This window comes from Mus pahari, chromosome 5, assembly GCF_900095145.1.
Source record: "Mus pahari chromosome 5, PAHARI_EIJ_v1.1, whole genome shotgun sequence".
In the NCBI taxonomy this organism is placed as follows: Eukaryota; Metazoa; Chordata; class Mammalia; order Rodentia; family Muridae; genus Mus; species Mus pahari.
Window position 1 is genome coordinate 50,858,149 of NC_034594.1, and position 10,067 is coordinate 50,868,215.

Sequence of the window (10,067 nt, forward strand, 5' to 3'; positions counted from 1 at the left end):
GGTTTTTCAAGACAGGGTTTCTCTGTATAGCCCTGGCTGTCCTGGAACTCACTTTGTAGACCAGGCTGGCCTTGAACTCAGAAATCCACCTGACTCTGCCTCCTGAGTACTGGGATTAAAGGCGTGCGCCACCACGTCCGGCTGCGGTTTTTTTTTTTTGTTTGTCCTCTGCACACATATGAACCTTAAATGTCTATATGTGCCTTGAAAAATCCATGCTCTGATTAGTGCAGTGTGTCCCTTGTCCTTTCCTCAGCCCTGTCTTTTCCATGTTTTAAACTACTGCAACATCTCTATAAACCCATTGTTAACTATAGAGGTATATCCAAATATTCTCATTTCATTGTAATTTTAAAGATTTATTTATTTATTTTATGTATATGGGTACACTGTAGCTGTACAGATGGTTGTGAGCCTCCATGTGGAGGTTGGGAATTAAATTTTAGGACCTCTGCTTGCTCCTGTCAACCCAGCTTGCTCCGGTTGTCCCCGCTCACTCAGTCCCTGCTCGCTCTGGCCCAAAGATTTATTTATCATTATAAATAAGTATACTGGCCAGGCAGTGGTGGCACACACCTTTAATCCCAGCACTTGGGAGGCAGAGGCAGGTGGATTTCTGAGTTCGAGGACAGCCAGGGCTACACAGAGAAACCCTGTCTCAGACACCCCTCCCCCCAAAAAAAGTACACTGTAGCTGTCTTCAGACACACCAGAAGAGGGCATAGATCTCATTGTGGATGGTTGTGAGCCACCATGTGGTTGCTGGGATTTGAACTCAGGATCTTCAGAAGAGCAGTCAGTGCTCTTACCCTCTGAGCCATCTCTCCAGCCCTGTTTTTATTTTATTTTTTAAATGAACTCTGACACAGCTTTCCTGTCATAACCTTTACAGTACTGGTAAGAATAATGATCACATGTATCTGGTCTCAAATCATTTCCTAGGTCTCAAATCATTTCCCACCTTTGCAAGGTTAGTAAGTATCCCATGCCCTCAAAGGTCTCATTGAGGTGTCTGACAAAAATTAAGCAAAAATTAATGGTGTACAATCTTAGTGCCTGTTCTGTTGCTGCATCATGACCACAGGGCAACTCCTGTAAGAAAAGTCATTTCACTGGGACTGGTTTACAGTTTCAGAGGTGTGGCCCAATCTCATCATGGTGGGGTGGGAAGCATGCAGTTTCGCTGGCTCCGGAACTTTAGCTGAGAGCTAATTCCTGGTGCACAGGCAGAAAAAGAGATTATGGATTTGGTTTGGGCTTTTGAAACCTCAAAGACCACCCCCAGTGACACACTTCCTCCAACAAGGCCACACCTTCTAATCCTTGTAATCCTTTCAAACATTCCACTGCCTGGTGACTGAGCATTCAAATATATGAGTCAATGGGGGCCATTTTTATTCAAACCATCACAGGTACCTTTTCCTAAATGAACTAAATGCTAATGAAAATTCATTAAGTAGCTGATGGTTACAAAGTGATACAAAGTTACAAATATAAGAAAACACAACAAAATCTCTAGAACAGGAGGTATCAGGGTGGTGTTTGTGTTTAGCATAAGAGGTCCCAAAGTCTTGGGGGCAACTCTAAGCCCAGATCCTACAAATTTGAGTACTTACACGTAAACACATTTAGAAGTTTGCCCTTTTAGTATTTTGCCCTTTATATTTGGCAAACTGTCTTCTACTTGAGGCTGGGTCTCATATAGTTTAGGCTTTGCCTGATCTGGTCCTCCAGCCTGTAATTTCCAGTGGTTGGGTTGGAAAGTGTACAGCATCCTACCCAGCTTTATCCCCTTTAACATTCAAAGAGGCACAGAACCAGCCCAGAGCCTACAGCTCTTCGGGGTAAATTCCTCTCAGGATTATCTTTGTTATGTATTATCTGTGAGTCTCCATTCTGTCACCTACTGTCCTTAAACTGAAAATGATCTAAGGTTCAGGGCGCCAAGGAGCTAATAAGAGTAGTTAGTGACACTGTCCACTCTAAACTCCCACGTGCCAAATATCATTGATCCCTGCATTATTATTGCATTTGATGTTAACCATCGGTATTTTTTAGCCTGAAACCTGTAGAAAAGTTCAAAGACATCACACAGTTTATTAAGGAATTTCAATATGACTTTTTCTTGTCAACATATATCACAGTTTTTACTTGTTTGCCTTGACAACACTGTGAAACAACGCGAACTAGGAGCACTAGGTCCACCCTTCGGCCACCGTCCTGCCTCAGAGTTTCTCCAGTGTATCTGGCCGTGGACATGCCCCCTTCAGGTCCTTCTATTTCCGGTGGATTCTAACCCGGAATTGTCTGTGAGTCGGCCTGTGAACCGCGGAGGCCGCGGGGACGAGCTGATTTGCATGTCCCGCCTCCACTGAGGGGCGTGGAGACGTGCTCAGGCCTAAGCTGGGCGTGTGTTGTCACGCCCACGGGAGGGGGCGGGGCATGCAAATCAGACTCGGCGTGCGCGCTCGGGATCGCCGGGAGAGCCGGGGTCGTGGACGTTGTAGCTGGAGCTGTGGGTGCTGGAGTGGGAGTGAGGTGTGGAGGACGCGGACGCGGACGGGAGGAGGAAGGAGCCGCGGGGAAGGCAGGAAGTGAGGGTTGCGAGCGGTCACCACGAAGTTAATGTGTCTCGCGGCCGCGGAGCATGGCTGCGTGGTGTGTGCCGGGTATCGCTTCTCGGCCTTTTGGCTAAGATCAAGTGTAGTATCTGTTCTTATCAGTTTAATATCTGATACGTCCTCTATCCGAGGACAATATATTAAATGGATTTTTGGAGTTAGGAGTTGGAATAGGAGCTTGCTCCGTCCACTCCACGCATCGACCTGGTATTGCAGTACCTCCAGGAACGGTGCACCCCTTCCGGGGAATAATGCTGGTTTAATGAAAGCTCTAGGGACGATGTAGTAGGCCCAATTGAGTTTCTTACCAACGTGATAGTTTTACCACATATTACTCTACAAAGTACTTGGTCTTTGATCTGAAGGAATATGTGGTGCTTTTTTTTTTTTCCCTTTTTAAAGACTTGGACTTCACACACTCCAGAATGGGGTACCAGGTCTCATTACGGATGGTCGTTGCAAGATTTGAACTCAGGGCCTTCACCTTCGGCAGTGATAACCATCCATAACAAGATCTGTCTGACTCCCTCTTCTGGAGTGTCTGAAGACAGCTACAGTGTACTTAAATATAATAAATAAATCTTTAAAAAAAAAAAATAGGCATTCCTTAAAAAAAAAAGCTCAAAAAACTCTAAGTTTGCATAGTTATTCTGAAAGTTAAAATTTTGTTAAGAGTCTTTATGCCTATGCTGATTTTCATAGCAAAGACCTGTTCTAGGTATGTTATTTTTGTACATTAACCTTTAAATAATAATTCACTGACAGAAGTTTTGTCCTAGAAGTCAACATTCCTCTGAAATAAATTCTAGTGACTGTCCTGAGAGGAATGGGTAGAGTGCTGCCATTTTGTCCAAAACACAGGCTATTGTTTAAACCTGAAGAATCAAGCAAAATAGGAGCTGTTCCCCTTGTAATGTGTTATCAAAAAAGTGAAAAATGCCAACAACAAAAACAACAAATTGACTATAGCTGTTACCCAGCAATGGCCTGCACATAAGGACCCTCCCCATTGTGTGCATAATTTTAAAATAAGATAAAAAATAAACGTTTAGGAGTTTGAGAAATAGCTCAGAGGTTAAGTTAGTGCACTATCTGGGAGCCAATACCTTCTGACTTCTATGGGCACCAGGCACACAGGTAGTGCACAGACATATATGCAAGCAACACACTCATACACATAAAGTCAAATATATTTTATTCTCATATATTTTATGTGGACCGCAGATACCCTCTCCCTAGTGTTCCAACCCCTGTCCTCCCCAGATCCACCCTCTTCCACCTGCACTCAAAAAAGAGCAGGTCTCCTAAGAACATCAATCAAACCGCATAACAAGCGACATTATAACCAGGAACATATGTCACTCAGAGCTGGATGAGGCAATCTTGTAGGAAAAAGAGTCCCGCAAGTAGGTAAGTGTCAGGGACAGCCCAGCCCCCACTCTCACTGTTATGATTCCCCCACGAAACACCAGGCTACATGACCATAACACACACAGCGAGGACCTAGGTCAGACCCTTACAAGCTCCCTGATCTCTTCAAGCCCCCATGAGTGTCAGTCAGTTGATTCTGTGAGCTGTGTTCTCATGTCCCTTCTGCTAGGCTCCAGTCCCAGAACATTCTACAGACATAATAAACTTTAGGTTGAAAGATTTGTGGCCGGGTTGGTGTCCCAATCCATCCACTTGAGGCCTTGCCTGATTTCAGAAGATGGCTGGCTCAGGCCCCGAGACCCACCATTACTAGGAGTTCTGCTAGGGCTATCCTTGCAGGTTCCGTGGAGTTTCCATTGTGCTAGGTTTCCACCTCAGCCCCTGAAATGTCCTCTAATTCCTCTTCTGTCTCCCAGTATTTTCTCCCCATTACCTGATCCCTCCTGTTCCAACCCCACCCACAAAATTAATTCTATTTCTCCTTCCCAGGGAGACCCTTGCATCTCCGCCTCCAGCCCTCCTTGTTACTAAGCCCTTCTGGGTCACTGGACCACACAGCATGACTGTCTTTTACTTTACAGTTAATATCCACTTACAAGAGAGTACGTACCATGTTTGTCGTTCTGGGTCTGGGTTACATCACTCAAGATTTTTTTCTAGCTCCATTTGCCTGCAAATTTCACAATGTTTGTTTGTTTATTTTTGTTTTTGTTTTTTTCAAGACAGGGTTTCTCTGTGTAGCCCTGGTTGAATATTATTGTTTTTAACTGCTGAATAATATTCCATTCTGTGAATGCACGGCATTTTTTTATCCATCCTTCGGTTGATGGATACTTGGGTTGCTTCCAGTTTCTGGGTATTCTGAGTAAAGCTGCCATGAACAGGTTTGAGCAAGTGTCCTTGTGGTAGAAGGGAGCATCCTATGGGTGTATGCCCAGGGGTGATACAGCCAGGACTTGCGAGGGAGACTGATTCCCGATTTTCTGAGAAACCACCATATTGACTTCCAAAGTGGCACTCCCTCCAGCAGTGAAGGAGTGTTCCCCCTGCTCCGCATCCTCAACAGCATGAGCTGTCCCTTGTGTTTTTGATCTTAGCCATTCTGACAGGTGAAAGATGGAATCTCAAAGTTGTTTTTTGTTTTTGTTTTGTTTGTTTGTTTTTTTGGTTTTACAGGGTTTGTAGCCCTGTCTGTCCTGGAACTCACTCTGTAGACCAGGCTGGCCTCAAACTCAGAAATCCGCCTGCCTCTGCCTCCCAAGTGCTGGGATCAAAGGCCTGTGCCACCACCGCCTAGTTGTTGGAATTTCTTTTTTTTTTTTTTAAAGATTTATTTATTTACTGTGTATATAGTATTCTGCCTACATGTATTCCTGCATACCCGAAGAGGGCATCAGATCCCATTACAGATGGTTGTGAGCCACTATGCTCTTAATCTCCGAGCCATCTCTCCAGCTCTATGTTGGAATTTTGATGGGGATTGCATTTAATCTGTAGGTTGCTTTTGATAAACTGGACATTTTTACTGTTAATCCTTCTGATCCCTGAGCATGGGAGATCTTTCTGTCTTCTATTATCTTCTTCAATTTCCTTCTTCAAAGACTTAAAGTTTTTACAGGTCTTTCATTTACTTGGTTAGAGTTACCCTAAGATAGTTCATATTGCATATAGGAGGACTACTGATTTTTTTTTTTTTTGAGTTAATCTAGTATCCAGGACTTCACTGAAGGTATTTCTCAGCTGTAGGAGTTCACTAGTAGAATTTTTGAGCTCACATATGTATGCTATAATATCATCTGTAAATAGCAATACTTAGACTCCAATTTGTATCCCTTTTCTCTTTAGTTGTCTTATTGCTCTGGCTAGAACTTCAAATCCTATATTGAATAGATATGGAGAGAAGGATAGCCTTGTCCTGATTTTAGTGGAGTAACTTCGAGTTTCTTTCCATTTAATTTGATGGTGGCTATTGGCTTGTTGTATATTGCCTTATTGTGTTTAGGTATGTGTCTTGTATCCTTGATCTCTCCAAGACTTTTATCATGAAGGGGTGTTGGATTTTGTCAAAGGCTTTTTCAGCATCTAATGAGATGATCATGTGTAAACAGGCATATATGCAAGCAACACTCATATATATAAAATAAAATTTAAAAATCTTTTAAGGGGCTGGAGAGATGGCTCAGTGGTTAAGAGCACCAACTGCTCTTCCGAAGGTCCTGAGTTCAAATCCCAGCAACCACATGGTGGCTCACAACCATCTGTAATGAGATCTGACACCCTCTTCTGGTGCATCTGAAGACAGCTACAGTGTACTTAGATATAATAATAAATCTTTAAAAAAAAATCTTTTAAGAGAGGAGGGGCACAAAGCCCCCACCTGTGCCCGGAGGCGACTCTCCTCTGGAGTCCTGCAGCTGTAACCTTTCTTGCTTCAGCCCCATCTTTTCTATGTTTGTGTCTATTGTCTTAGTTAACTATAAATCCATAGTTAACTCTACTGCTGTGTCCAACAGCATTCCCATTTTACTGTGCCCTCATAATGAACTGCGCTGTTACAACCCTGCCGTTTCCCGATACAAAAGATCATCAACAATTGGATGAGAGTTGACATCTAGGCTCTCTTTCCTTCTCACCTCTGCAAGGCCAGCCCTCCAATACCGGGGTTCTATGCTCCTCAAGGGCTCCTCAGAGCTGACAAAAAATAAGCATAAACCTGTGTTTTAGTTAGAGATTCATTGCTGTAAAGAGATACCATGACCAATGCCGGGAGCCATGGCCTCAGCCATGGCCTTGTGGATGTATTCTAGCTTACATAAACAATCCCGAGAGAACATTCGTGGTCATAACAGTAAGAATGTTTAGGGAAAAAGAGGACACTGTGACCGTTGGTTCCAGGAGCTGAAGATTGCCACCTGACCTTCAGAGAGCCCCCGGGCTCTTCCCCCCTCCCTTGGAGCCTCCTCTTGCTCATGCTTATATTGCCACTCCTGAATAAAGTTTGGAGAGCTTGATCAGTATGATTGACTTGCTCTCGTTCTTCATTGTCCCTCCCACTCTCTCTCCTGCCCTGGGTCCCCACTGATTATCCCTGCAGGTCGGTCGGGGAGAACTGGTGCCCAGCGTGGGGCTCTGGGTATGGGGTCTGAGAGACCACTCTTCGCATTGAGCCGCTGCTTCAACAAGAAGTGAGTGAAGGCTCACACCGAACCGCCGCTTCATCAGGAAGTGAGTGAAGGTTCGCAGAGTCACCGCTTCGTCAAGAGGTGAGTGAAGACTGGCATTGAGCCGCCGCTTTGTCAAAAAGTGAGTGAAGGCTTGCATTGAACCGCTGCCTCTTCAGGAGGTGAGTGAAGGTTCGCACTGGATCACCACTTCATTAGGAAGTGAGTGAAGATCCCCACAGAGATCACCGCAGTGTCACCTGCACTGTGAGACAGATCCGAGAAAGGTAGGAAGAGTGGCTAGACTATGGGACAAGCATTAAGTAAAATGAATTGTTTTTAAAGGGATCTCAAGGAATCCCTCAAGACACGAGGAATATGGGTTAAGAAAATTTGTTCACAGCCAAGAGCTGCTTCAGGTGGGAGGAACAGGGCTTAAAATAATATACAATAAATAAAAAGAGTAAAAAACAAAACTACAAAAACAGGTGTTAGAAAAATTTTTTAGCTCAAGCACATTTATGTTGTTCTTAATTCCCAGAAGTAGGAATGGTAAATATATAAATGAAAGAATTTGACAAGTTGAGGAGTAATTATGAAAGTTATAAAAGCAGGGCACTAGGGAGCAGCTATCAGAAGTTTTCACTGTGACGCCTCTCCTTTCTCTGGCAGAATTCCCAGAAAAAAACGAGATAAAGAATTAGACTTTAAACATGAGAGAGAAAGAGAGAGAGAATACGTTTCAGAAAAGCAGTTATTCCCTGTTCAGGACCTTTTAGCAAAAGAGAGGAAAAATAGAAATAAGCTATTTCAGAGCTNTCCTAGGGACAGGAGGAAATCGGGAGACGTCCTGCTTCCTCTCTGGCTCCTATGGAGATATTCTTAGTTCTGGTTAGGATATCTGGGTCCCTTTGAGACATCAAGTTCTATTCCCTCTCTGTCTATTGTCTGTCCTTGGTGCACCAATTTGTCCATATGTCTGTCAAATTATGTTTGTTTTTGTTTTGTTGTTTGAATGATTGTTGTTTTNTGTTTCATGTTGAAAAAAATGGTTAAAACTTTATCTGCTGGCTGTCCATCCTTTGATTTAGTTTAACTTGTTTAAAAGGCAGTCTCAATTTGCACAGCAGAAACTGATAAGTTACACTGCACTGTGGCTAGGAGTTAAATAGAGCTGGAAAAGCCCCGCTAGAGGCTGATTATCTACACAAGCAGCTCTTAAAAGGGCCAACAGCTTTTTGCTTGTAACAGAAAGTTAGCTTAAAATTGGTAACTCAGGGTTGGAGTCATTCTAAACAACATGTGGTGTGAGTGAACCAGGAAAACAGGTCTTTAAAGATACTTCTAAATTAGGATAATATTTTGTGTAATTATTATTCTAGAAACCAGGTTTATAAAGGATAGAATTTAAAACAATGTCTCTTCAATGAGGTATGAAAAGCTGCACTGTCATACATTTATATATGAGAATTTTCAGCCAAACTTCATAATGTGAAGGTGATGATTTTGGTATTGAGTTTAAAGAGAATAGATTGTTTAAAATTGGGTTTNGCTTTCCAAAAGTTATGGATATATTCTATTTTGCAAAAGAAACAAAATTTATGGTTAAAATTGCCATTGTTCCATTGAGTGAAGTTTGGTCGCAAGCTCACGATTTTTTAACTCACCTATATATTGTAATTTAGATGATTACAAGAGTTTATCCTACGAGAACACTAATGCAGCTCCCTACAACCATCCGGCCATACAAAGCAAAGACAGACTTATCTGGATATGTTCATCTTTGTGCAGAAATCGGACCCTCATACTATCAGTTATGGTTGCTGCCTTCCAGGGAACTACAGTACAGGCAATGCATCCAGCACTAAGGTTAAGCATAAATCATCTTAAGAAAGACTGTCCAAAAATGAGAGGCACAGACAGTCGAATAGTTCCCCTGGAATCTGACTTCACTGCAAAGGGGATAACCTTTGGGCCAGGACTCTAGCAGATGCTCAGATTATATCTGAGTTAATGCAAGGCGCAGAGCAGCCTCAGTGAGGCTTGTGTGGCCTTTCTTTGGTTTTGCAAACCCTGGTAGGGAAGTTTTGGGACCTGACCTCTCCTTGCCTCCCGGGAATTATTTTTAGCCAAAACGGCATTATTACAGATCTATTCAGATGTTATTCAAAATAAAGTTTAAACTTAAGATATATAAAATGTCAATGAGGCTGTGAAACTTCTAAAGGCATTACAATCTGGCCTGCCTACTACATATAGAGTAGAGGAAGCTTCTGTATTCAATTTTTATCAGTTGTAATCTATGGTAATCAAACATTAGCTGCTTATTTTAGTTACTGTATTTCAATGGGCCCACAGCAATTCTTTGGTAAAAGAAAACATTAATGTAGAATCATCTTTCTTCATCTCCAAGTAAGGTTTTAACATCCTATTATGAAGCTGTTGTGGTGTTAATCAAGAATTGTAAGATAAAATCATGAAGATATTTAAAAAAAAAAGTCTTAAAAACCTGATGAGATGTCTATTTCTTGCCTCAAACAGCAATTAAATTGGTTATTGCAGAATATTGATATTTGGTCTATTACATAGAAAACTTTTTATGTAAAATTGATAATTATTATATAATAGATAAGTTGTTAAAAATTGCTTCTATGCATGCTTTTGTATTTCCTGTAAATTTATGCATACATCCCATAAAGAATACATCTAGTGTATTTATAAACAGCCCTTCTATGGGAGAGAAGTATGTGATTGGATCACATGTTTATTCTTTTGAGTTCCCTCCTGCTTCAGCACAGATAATTGAATTGTGTGCTGTAGCCAGTGTTTTGAAATCTTAAAAAATCAAGCAGGT

General features: G+C 42.2%; 1 non-coding gene across 1 annotated transcript; it reads left to right on the forward strand.

Moving 5' to 3' along the window:
* Positions 1-2,671: 2,671 nt before the first annotated feature.
* Positions 2,672-2,862, forward strand: LOC115064200. Its single transcript, XR_003844029.1, has one exon. It is a non-coding gene; the product is annotated as a U2 spliceosomal RNA (small nuclear RNA).
* Positions 2,863-10,067: the final 7,205 nt, after the last annotated feature.